Source organism: Neltuma alba, unplaced genomic scaffold (genome assembly GCF_004799145.2).
Source record: "Neltuma alba isolate B1F8T4 unplaced genomic scaffold, ASM479914v2 tig00000613_pilon, whole genome shotgun sequence".
Lineage (NCBI taxonomy): Eukaryota > Viridiplantae > Streptophyta > Magnoliopsida > Fabales > Fabaceae > Neltuma > Neltuma alba.
The window spans coordinates 94713-108063 of record NW_021632115.1 but is presented as its reverse complement, the minus strand read 5'-3'; positions in this window follow the sequence as shown (position 1 = coordinate 108063).

The window sequence follows — 13351 nt, the reverse complement described above, 5'->3', positions numbered from 1 at the left end:
ACTCTGACGAGTATTTCATTGCCCTATTCATTTCTTGCTTTGTTGATCTTAACAAGATTTGAAAACTGCTTTCTTGATTCTTCTCAATTAAGTGATAAGTGACAACTGAAGAATGCTTTGCGAGACAGAAAACGAAGAAAAGAAAACAGTCCATTTCGACATGCAATATTCTACGCTACATTTACTCTCTTCTCGGCACATTCTTGCAGAGGAAAACTGATCGCAACCATAGTAGTGATGAGAGTAACGTAAATAAGGTTGGGGTTAATATGTAAATTTGTTTTAAAAGTTTGTTAAAACAATGACGTTGATTATTAGTATTTTAACAATAAATGGGTAATGTTATTACGATTTTAAGCTTTCAGGATAAATTTACACCTTAATCTACATGGTTAAGTCAGCTATTTATTAAAACTCCAGATTTTACGTATTTTAATTGACATTTGACATCATAAAGTAACTCTTCATATTATTCCGAGGTGACCTCATGTAACTCATAAATTTTTCTTACATTAATGTCAAGAAAAACAACATTCATCTGTAGATGCATATATATCATATTCAATTATTTGTAAATAACAAACACTACTCTTCCAGTCCTAAATATAACACTTATTTTATAATGTAAATTTTATACTACAAAGTGAGTCTTACATTTAGGTTTAGAATTGGAAGTATCACACTGATTGAACTAGACTGTACAATGATTCCATATAACTTCCAAATATGCTCATGACTGGTTGAATCTTGAGACCTATTTTGGCTTCGGCTTTAACTGGTCCCAGGACCCTCTTCCCTAAACTAAGGATTCCCTTCGTGGATTAGCCCAAGTTTACTTTGTGAGGCAGAGAGAAATGCTTCATGGCGGCGACCATGGTGGTTTCTGTCGCAACAACCGGTGCTGCTACAGTCTTACTCGTCTTTGGGGTTCCACAGAGGAAACTGACTCCAAATAATCTATGAATCATTGACCAAAATGACAAGCTTTTCTTCTTCTTCGCCTTATAACCCATCGATCTTACTTTGTGGATTCTGTGAAATTGCAGAACTTGATAAAGCTCTTAACTAAACTCTCAGCTTCTTGTTCAGATTGAGTTCTCTGCTGATTTTGGTTCAAGAGCTATCCTTTATTTATAGATCAAGTTCTGATATATTTCTTGCTGAAAAAGCAAACTAAAACCGTGGTCATAAAGTTTCATGTCGTTCAAAGTAATAAAGCTTCCGAAAAATATTGCTTTTGACTCTTTTCAGTCAAAGTAATTGAATTGAATTTCTGGGAATCTGCTTACATTTTGGTTCCTCCATGTTCCCATGTGGTGGGTGTGGCGAAACTGCCATTGAAATGACAAATAGAAGGGGACGTCTCTGTGAGGCTAATCTAATATTGAAAGCATGACTAGCCGGCCAATAAGGGTTAGCCACACTAATACCTGTCAAACTCAGATAGTCCGCTCACATCCACGACGTTATGGAGGATAGTTACGTTCCAAAGAAAAAAAATACAAAATAAGCCTAAAACATTATCATTTTTTATTAGAAAAATTTGTCATTATATATTACTTAAGTTATTATTAAGACTTTTTAATAATTATTTTTTTAAAAAAATTCATTATAATTCTCCCATGTTATTAATCCAAGGCTCATGTTCAAATGAGGTGATATTCACCGGAATTGGAAAAAAAATTTAATTTTATTAATTTTGTCTTAAAATTTAATAACTTTTTAATTTTATCTGCATTTAATATATGCTTTATATTTTAAGGTCTTATTTTCATCAATAATAAATTTATAACACTGCTTTTTCGCTTTGTTTTTGGGTGAAATAAACTGCTTTTTCGCTGTACGAATAGAAACAGAAGAGTACGTGGATTTGTTTTTGTGTGAGAAAGTTGCGAGCCAAAAAAAAAAAGCATAATCAATATTTTAGGGTCTATTTTTCAAAATAAAAGTCCATATCTTCCAATAATCCTAAACGAGTCAGTACGCACAAAAAATATGGAGGTTTATGAGGAACAATAGAAGCCTAAACCTTAGTTTCATTATAAAGCGTCGTTCATCAAGCGGAGTAATTAAATTTAAAAATTATATTGGAGGTCCTTAAGAGTAATATTTGACTTCCTAAATTAGTCCCAAATTAAAATTCTCCCGAAATTTGTTTTGGAGACTGATTATTAAACGCGGCCTACCCAAGTTTGCCCCTTCTTCTTCCTCATATGTTTTCTTGTTCAAGTTTTAATTGGCTATAGAAATAATTTAGAATAAAATAATAAAACATAATTGACCACCTTTTTCATTCAATGGAAGGATTAATTTCCTAAAAAATTGTATGCTCAATGTGCCACCAGCACTTTTTACATTAGTCGAAAAAGAAATTTTATGTTGATTTTTGGATAAACATTAAAAAAAATGATGTCATAGTAAATAAGCTTATCCGGGTTGTAGTAAATCGTTAAGAAAAAAGGTGTGCCCAAAAAATGGCAAAAGAATTTTAAAGTGGTAATTGTTGAATAATGACACATATAGACACACAATAATTGAAATGAGTGGCTTCTTGCCAACCCCATATTCGATTTTATTAGCTCATAATGTGGATAAGACTGGAAGATGGTTCCTCTCTAATCATGGGTAATTATCTTATGAGGAAGGAAATCATCAATTTTTTTACTAAAAAACCCAAAAACAATTACTTCCTCCTCCGATTGTTAATATAAGACTTAGTTAATTAATTAGAGAGATTAAAAATGCTAAATAAATTATTTAATTATATAATATGTTACACAATTTCTATGAAATACTTTTGTGTATTATTATATTATATCTCACTTTGCTAATAAGATAGAGTTAGTTCAGTTGGTAAGGAGTCAGACTCATAACTTACAAGGTTATATATCATTTTATGAGTCAGACAAATTAATTAAGAAAAAAACAATAAATATATAAACAACAAGTTGTAATGCTTTTTTTTTTTTATTTTGTAGAGTTTTGAAAATGTTACATATGCATATATTACAAAAGCATGAAGACCAAGGTGTAGCATTTTGAAAAACGCTATAAGATATGTATTTTTTTTTAAAAAAAAATTCATAATATTCTATAATGCTTCTTGAAGAAAACGCTACAGAAAAATAGACATTCTATACATGTCTATATTTTTTAAAAAAACTATTGTAGCGCTTTCTTGAGAAATCGCTATGAAACTTTTTTTTTTTGGAAAAAATATTTTTTTATTTATAATGTTTTAAAACTAAATTTACAACAATCTTACTTACAAACTTTTATTGTCGCCCATAAAAATTTAAACAATATCACAATTAACTTACTATAAACACACAAACTTCTCTATTTATTATATAATTACAATAATTTTAGTGAAATCAATTTATTTCAATTCTATAATAAATACTCTTCCGGTACTTAATATAGTACCTAATTCTTGAATTAGTTTTAGTCTTAAATATAAGACTCATTTATCATATTTATCAATTTTTTCTAAATTACCCCTATAGATACTCCCTCAACCATAATCAAGTAGAAGAAGAAGATGGGTATTAAGAAAGAAGATTATGATATTTTAGAAAAAATGTGTCACTTTTCTTATAACTAACTAACTTATCTAAGTTTTTTAATCTAATCAAATTAATTAAATAGGTCTTATATTAAGGATCGAAAGAGTAACAACTACAACATGATTACAGCTATCACTATTAAATTAAACCATATACAACTTATTAGAACTATACTCTTATTAACTTTTTAAGTATAGCTAAAATACAGACAAAAAACTAAATGAAGTAGCCTACATAAGTGGTGGCAAGGAAAATAAAGAAATCTTATAAATATAAAATTACGGATAAAAACATACTATACTTGAATTATATATGCTTAATGTATCCAAACTTCAGAAGATCTAAAAAAAACAGAAATCAAGTTAGATCTAAAAGTTAAAGATAAAAAGAGCTACCGTCTCTGTCTCAAAAGTGCAAAAGTAAAGTTAGAGATCTTTGCTAATCTGTTTTTGTTAGGCATCTTAGGAATGAAAAAAAAGAAGAAGAAGAAGAAGAAAAGTTATAGCTCTCTTCCTTGCTTGCTTCTCATGAACATGTTTTGAAGAAAAGAATCAAAAGATCGATGATGATTGATTTTGATCGGATAAGAGAAGAGAAGTGTCAAAAAGACAATAAGAGGGATAAAAGATGAGAGAACCGGTCATGGGGAGAGTGAAAAAAAATGTGAAATATAAATAAAGGCATATAAAGCTTCTGGTAAGAATGAAATGGGATTTTTTTAAAAAAATAATGAGGAAGCACTACAAGTATAAATTTTTTATAGATATATATACACACACTTTTGTAGCGTTTTCTTAAAAAACACTGTAAGAAGTATTATATATTTTATAGCACTTTCTCAAAAAAGTGCCACAATAATTTGATATTTTAAAAAATGAAAATTATATGGTGCACTACTTATTTATATTTTATAGTAGTAAAATACTTTAAAGTAATTTACTTAATTTCTTAATCTCTCTAAATTGGTCAAGTCTTATACAGAGGTAGTATCAATTTTGTTTTATACTACTTCCAGTCCTTAATATAAGAGTCATTTGATTAATTAAAGTAGATTAATGAAACTAGTTAAGTTAGTTATTTGTAATAAATAAGTATTGTCATTTCTCAAATATCTTTGCTAATTAAGTATATTGGTTAGAATTACTATTATTATAAGGACTACTTTAGAAAAAATGGATAAATATGAGAGACAAAATGGATTAAGGTGTTATATTTAGGATCAAAATAAAAGTCAAATAAACTCCCATATTAAGGATCGAAGATAATATACGAGAACAGAGGGATTGGATTAGATATAATACTGAAACTATATTTATGTTTATCTCTCCCTCTCTTGAGCTGCCGATAATATTTAGCGAAAGGTGATTGACATGTTAACAACCTTAATTAATTATATTACATCAGATTGATTTGTCTGCGATCCTTTTTTTTAGTTAATTATATTTGTGTGTTTGAGTGAACCTCCAATATTATATTATATTTGTTGCTGAATAAGCTTAAAACGTGGTCATCAAGTTTCGTCTCTCATTCATTCAGAGTGACTGAACTTTAGAAAGTGATGCTCTTTTGACTTCTTTAAGCGTGGCATTAATTATTTATAAATTTCTGGTGGGAATCTATCTGCTTAGTTACTTTCTGCATCATCTTTAATGCTCTGTGTGCTTGCTTATAATCCGGGGGTGTCGAAACTGACATAAAAATGGCAAATAATATAAGAGATCAAAACGCATACATGGGTCTCGTATATAAAGTAAATGCGATCTTATATATATATATATAAATATATATATTATATATCCCATAGAATTTAAAAAAGCTTACATAAGGTCTAAATTTATCTTGAAAGTTTTCACACAAGAGCGTTAAGTACTTGGAAGAATTTTTTGATATAAATTCATCCTAAAAATTTAAAATCATAATAATATTGGCTTTTAACGTTAATAGTATCTGTCACTATTTTACCAATCAATATTAGTTTTTTATGATAAAGAGCAATATTCGTATAATTTTAAACTTCAGAAGTAAATTTACGTTTCAAAAAACTTTCGAACACCCAGTACTTCTAAATGAAAACTTACTGAACACATTTTCACATTAACCTTTTAAATAATGAGCCGTACCAATAATACACTAACTCTAAACTGATTTTCTCAATTTACTGCGTATAAGTTCGTACTTGAAATTAAAGTCTACAAATGTGAAAACTAACAGATTCAAATGGCAAAATGGCTTACTTACTATCTACACCAAGTCTCATTTTTTGAGCTTCACCATGAAGACATGAGGCAGTTCAAAAGATCCTCTAGAAGAAGAATCCTTAGACAGAATAATTAAAGCACTAGGTCGAAAGTAATCAATTGAATCGAACTTTGTGAGGAGAAGAGAAATGCTTTGAAGCAGCGACCACGGCGGCCTCAGGGCCTGCCTTGTGATGACCCTCCACCGTCGTCTTCTTCACCTCACCGCCAACATAGAAGCAGACCTTAAAGGATCTGAAAATGGATGAAACCCAGCTTCTTCTTCTTCTTCCCTTACTCTCACCATCATCACCCATATTTGCTTCTCTGGTCAGTCAAATTATAAAGTAAAAACCCAAAGAGAAAGATCGTGTCAAGCTCTGCAAGAAGAATATATCAGAGTAATGATAATTATATGCTGATATATATGAATCAACGACACAAACTGCAGAATCTGATATGAGTTTAATGAATAAACTGCTGGGTGTATTATATTATTCTTTTGATAAACGACGACATATGTTTGTCGTTGAATTGAAAAAGGTTAATTAAGACTTGGTCAACAAGTATTAAACTTGGTCAACAAGTGTCTTTGACCTTGTCGTGGTTTCAAAAAGATACTTTCACTTTGTTGAACTTGTCTCAAGTTTTATTCTATGCCGCGTGCTAGTCATTGTTTGAAAATCATATCATATTTACACAACTTTCTGGTGGGGTCCTTTGTTTTGTTCATGCTACTGTAATTTGATGGAAACGGCGTGGTTTAATTTGAAATCAATGATAATGCTCTTCTTTTAAAAGTAAAAAATTAACATTCATTCAATACCTTGAAGTATTTTTATAGATACGCTTATTTTGTGATTTATCTAATAAGTACTTTGAAATATTATTCCAGATATGTTCAATATTCTAAAGTATGTTATGGTTTATCCAGCATCTTTTGGAGTTATTTTTTTTCCAAAGACATTCTTAGAATATTTAATGGTGCAGGTTTGTCCAAAAAGTATTAAGATGCTAAAAGCATGCATAGAAAAATACTTCTAGGTACTGGATGAATTATAAAATATTTTAAGATGTTGGATATATCTAGAAAAATACCTCAGGGTGTTGGTTGAGTCAACTATAAAATACTTTAAAATATTAGACAGATGTGAAAAAAAATATTTGAGAATGTTAATTAGCTCAGGGTAAAATAAATATCATTAGTCGTGGTGCTGCAGTCACATATTAGAAGGAATTATATATGGTATCACTCCTGGAGGGTTTTTTTTTTTAATTTGTTGGTCAAGATTACATATTTTGAAAGTTAGATTGATTATTATATTGAAAATAAAGGCTGACGAAAAAAAGGATTGATTATTGAAAAGATGAACATTAATTTAACGTTATAAAATCTAATTGGTCTATGATTTGGTTGTTTCAAGTTCTATTTAAGGTCGCGTGGCATAGTAATAGTTTGATAATGATGCCAGTTTTTATCAATTTTCTCACTACAAAAAAATATGTATTTTCTAACAATTAAATTATGACATTTTTAGTGGTTTTAATCGCAACAAACAATATTTGTAGCGGTTAGCCACACTGCTAGAAAATTAAGTGTAAAAAACAGTTTTCCAACGGTTAAAAGAACCGCTATGCAGTATGGTTAAAACACCAGAAACTTTCTAGCGGTAAATATAACCGCTAGAAAAACCAAGGAGGCACAGGTGAATGAGATGACATTGTAGAGGTTAAAAACCGTTAGAAAATTTCAAAAATATTTCTAGCTGTTATGTAAACCGTTAGAAACTTTTGGACGAAATTACATTTTGTCGGGAAACGAAATTTTCATATTGGTGCCAAAAATTTCTAGTGATTGGTAACCGCTAGAAAGTTTAGTACGGAATTATATTTTGTCGGGAATTAAAATTTTCAAATTGACGCAAAAAATTTCTAGCGGTTTTTAACCACTAGAAATTTGCCACCAAGTGGAACCAAATTTAAATTTTGTGCAATTTTTCCCTCTTATTTAAAATTTGTAGCAATTTTAAATTGCTAGAAAGTTCATTCCAAACCAAAAAAAAATAAAATTCAAATATTTTATTATTAAAAAAATATAATTTTATAAATTAAAAAACCATTAAATCGATTATATTAGAGAATTTTTGTTAATATGTATATTTACCAATATATTACATGTTATATATTTGAATTTTGTGATCAATAATAAGTAATTAAATTATAATTATGTCAAATGAATTGAATTTAATAAGATAATTGAATTGGAGATGAGATAATTTATAATATTAAACCTTAACTCTTATGTTGAAAAGTGGTTGAATCAGTTGAGGAGGACATGATAAATTTGAAAAAGAAAAATCTGAAAGGAAAAGATAAATAAATATGTTAGTAAATTGTAAATGAAAATAAATAAAAGAAATTAAAATTTATAAAATAAGTACTATCTTACCATATAAAGAAGAGGAAAAAACTACCATATGAGAAAGTAAGAAGAAAAGAGAGAATTATAAAAAAGAAGAGGAGAGGAAGGAAAAGATATAGGATAAATGAATGAGGAAGTAATATGATATTTATAGAAATCAGTGAGACATTTCCAGCGGTTTTTTACAATTTGCAGCGGTTTAATTCATTTTGTGGTGGTTTTGTTATTTCTAGCGGTTCTGTAAGTGCTACAAATTGCAATTTTTTTAATTTTTTAAAAACAGAATCAATTTTAATTTATACATATTTATTTATAAAAAACAAATTATATGAATGATAAAAATTATTAAAACTGTTTTTCTTAATCATCATCTTGCCTAAAAGGAGATATTAAAAAAATTAGTGTTAGCATTATAATATATTTAAAAAAAATTAATAATTAGTAGTTAACTATTTAAATAATTTAAGAAAAAACATATACCTGATAATGACTAAATTATCGTCTCTTTGAGGAAAGAAATTTTCAAAATTCATGAGTTGGAAGAATTCGCTGTCGTAAATAATGTCATCATTACTCATATCATAAAGATCTCGTGACTTGAGCTTGACTAATAATAAAAATTGTTTTTTCAAGAAAAATTAAAAAGGCAAGTATTAACAATTTGATGCTATAAATGAAACAAGAATATGCTCTTTTTAAGTTTTGGAAAACTTGGTAAAAACATTCTCTTCAGTTATTTTGGTTTGAGACCATTAAGTTGCTTCCCAAATAGTCTCACATTATGCATGAAAATTTACTTACATAAAAAAAAATGAACATTTACAAGAATCAAATATAAGTGCTGAAAACATATGAAAGATATAAATATTAAACACTATTAAAAATTTAATTATTGAAAATGCAAAAAAATGTACAAGGAAAATGTGGAAGATGAGTGTTAAAAATAAAATAAAATATTGTAACCTCCCTTGCAGTTTGTCCTAGTTTCATAAAATTTTTCTCTATTTTGAAAATATACACTTAGATCTAAACTGTTAACTCTGTTAAAAATATTCTAAAAAAATATTTTTTAATTAAAAATTTATGTTGACATCATTTTTATTTACTAATTTATCTTTCATAATACTAAATCCCTAAATTTTGGCTAAAACCATTTTGAAGAATTTAAGATTTTTTTCTTTATCTTATTTTTATTTTTTATTTTTACAAATAGTTATTTTTTTAATGTTTTTATCATATTGGGATAGAAAATTAAGTAATTTACTTCAAATGAAAATTTGATTAATTTTTTTAAATAAATACTTAATCTATCAAATAAGTTATAAATGTTTGCAACAAACTTTTTTTTAAAATGTTAAATTGTAAATTTAAATTATTTATATAATTTACCAAACTCACATAATTTATATTATATGATAAAAAAATAAGTATTTAAAATATTTTTCATCCATTTAAAAGAAACCTAAATAATTTTCAATATTTCATAAAAAATTAAAATTATATAATTCTATAATATAATTAAAATTACATGTATTATAATTATTTTTTTAATCAAAAATTATTTTTTTTATAGATATTAATATTTAAATAATGTTTATTTTAAGAAGAGATATTTTAGTCGAAATAGAACTTTGAAAGTGAAACTTAATGGTCATCGGTTAGATGGATGAAAATAGAATCTCAAAAATACAAGGGATGTTTATATAAAATACATTAAGAGAGGTTTATATACATTTTCAAATAAAGGGGAGGTTTCTATAATTTAAGTAAAATAAAAAGATAATTAATGTATTTTTCTTTAAAAAATTGACTCAGAAAATTCTGATCCCAACTAAAAACCATAATCCTTTTTTCAAAATTTGAATATTTTTAATTGTCATTAATATTTTTAGGATAATATTTAAATGTTATTTCCCCTACTTTAACCCAACATAACTAAATAGGATTAGGCCAACTAAACTACTGCTCTATTAATTTTATCTTAAAATTTAATAACTTCTCAACTTTACTTTTATGTAATGATACATTGAAAAACAATGATTTACACAATAAAACACAAGAGTAAAATAGTAGGTCAATGTTAAATATTTAAGGGAGAATTTTTCAAAAAATACTTCTAAAATTTCAAAATCTCACATAAAAAATGACAACAAAAATGTTGTTTATTTTTTAAATGTTGTCAATTGTTATTAAATTATAGTGACGATTTGAAATTTTAAAATTCAAAGTTATTCTGTTAGGATTCTCCCAATATTTAATTATGTAATTTATAATATAATTAAAAAATTCTCTATCTTCCTCATAAATAGGAAAACTTATGACCTCCCATTTATAGAAAAACATTCATGCCATAAAAATACTTCAAAGGTTATTATGCCAATTAAGCTATCTATTCTATGTTACAAGTTGTAAGAATAGTGCTTATAAACATATTTAACAACGTAAATCGAAATAAAATTCTTTTCACATACTTATCTCATTTTTCATAAATCATGATTAAAAACTCCATAAAAGACATTTTAATGAGCCCAAGGTGATAAGCATTAACATGTGCAATGATATGATGTTTCACTAACAAATGGCTAATGAGGAATATTCATGGACACAAAATTCATCTCCAATTTCAAAAAGTTTCCATCTTTCACGCACCTAACAGCCTCGTCAAGCTAAAAATATCAAAACCTAATCTCATTTTCTTGGTTCCCTTACCTTTCCTCCATATCTAATCATGCTTTTGTTGTCATATGGAAACATTCAAAATTTTTAAAAGGATTAATACTATATTGCAGTTCCCAAAATTTAAAACTAGTATTTTTAGCTCTTAAAATTTGACTTTATTTTGATTTGTCTAAACAATTTTTGTCCCTAAAACAAATTTGTTTTAAGAACCAAAACCATTCGTTTGAAATTTTAGATATCAAAATCAAAATAAAGTCAGATTTTATGAATTAAAAATACTTTATTAACCCTTTTTAAAATAAATAAATTTTTTTAAGAGATTAAAGAGTTTCATGTGGAAAATAAAAGGAAAAACCCTAATTAAATTCAACTGAAAAGACCAAAATTCAAATTCAAACTTATATTTTTAACAAATTCCTAATGAGTCCAAGATGACTAATTAGAAATTTGTAAATATTGTCAAAAGATCAAAATGTCCGTCTATAAAAAAAATTAAAGGTAAGTATTTTAATTAGAGTTAATTGGGGATTTTTTTTACCTTACTTCAATTTTTAATATATTTTTCATTAACTTACATATATATATGTTTTCCTAACTAAAATTAAAATTTGATTCAGAATATTTTATAGTTAAAAATTAACATTAAATTTAAAGTCTTGAGTAAATTTACATTAATCTCATAAAGAATTATATAATCTCAAAAAATAAAGATATCTGTGCAATTTAAATAACATATATATAAATTTGGTGCAAAAATAAAAAAATAAAAAAAATTCGTAGAAGAAAAGTAAAATAAGAGAGGGCATGCGTTGCTGTTTTCGTTCTCACACAAAGTTAAAAAAAAAAAAAGAAGCTTTATATCCTGGATGATGTAAATTGTTTTTTTATTTAAATTGCATAAACATTTATGTTAGTGAAAAGCAAACCAAGACTTTATATTTAATTTTACCTTTTTAACTATAAAATATTGTGAATCAAATTTTTAGTGCCAAAAGTTATATATTTAAGGTAATAGCAATATACTAAAAAATTGAAGTAAGATAAAGAGAAAAATCCCAATTATATCTATTTGAAATAGGTACCTTTTTTTTTAACTACAAAAAAATATTTTTATCCTTTAACAACATTTATAAATCTCTAATTAGGCTTTTTGGCCTAATTAAGAATTTGCCAAAAATATAAGTTTAAATTTAAATTTTTGTATTTTGATTCAATTTCATATTAGGCGTTGGGTCAATCATGAGGGGGAGGCTACTTGTGGTGAACTTATATGTGAGATAATCTTGATTTTATAGCTGTAATATTTATAAAGAATTTCATAAACAACTTAAGTTAAACATAATTAAAAAAAATCACAAATTATCCATTTAAAAGTCTACCATACAAAATGGTTAGGCTTGCGGATATTTCAAACCAAGACATCAATTCACAATAAACAGGTTTAGGCACATTTGACGTAATCCATATATATATATATATATATATATATATATAATCCATCATACTCACAAGAAATCACATTTTCCTGGAAATCTTCATTATTCTTATCCAAACATGATTTAATAATGTGGATCCACAACATCCAAAACATTTTCTAAGCACTTGGTTACACCTACAAGTATGGCGAGTAATATAGGTTGAGTCTGTAAGCTGAAGGATTGGGTTAAAAAAAAAAAAAGGGACTCGGATGTAGTTTTTTTCAGCCTACTTGCCAATCTGCGGGTTAGCCTACTTTTTTTTAAATAATTTTTATTTTAATTTTAATAAAAAAAATTTCACATTTTTATTTAATTTGCATATAGCTTTGTATTTTGTTAGATACTTTAATTTTAAATTTGATTTCTCATTACCATTTTTATACTAATAAAATACTATTAAAATTGTATTATATTTTATATTTCAAGTTTTAAGATTAATTTAATTATATAATTATGTGAAAATATAAAAATAAGAAGAATTTCATTCATAAAAGTTTATAATTTTTTTTTTTTTTTAAAGATGAAGGTCGGAGGACCAAGCCACCCACCTGCTTGTTTTGTGGGCGGGAGGTTGACTAAATGTTAAGTTGCCATGAAACGGTCTTTTTAGGCATGACTTGTCTAGGTTCTAGTTCCCTTTACTTGCTCTACCTACAAGTTCAAATGCCTTGGTCATCATCCATACATAAAATCTAATAATTCAAATTTAAAACCAATAATTTTAAGAGTGAGCTGATTTTAAGGTAAATACTAACCCCTAAAATGAAGGGAGAATCTCAAAAAAGTACCTTTAAATTTTAAAATTTCAAATCAGCCTTATTTATTACACTGTTATAACAATGAACAATATTTAAAAAATAAATGATAATGTATTTTTGTAGTCATTCCTAATTTAAAATTTTAAAATTTTAGAAATACTTTTTTTTTGAATTTTTCTTAAAACAAATCACAGGATGAGACAAAAATACT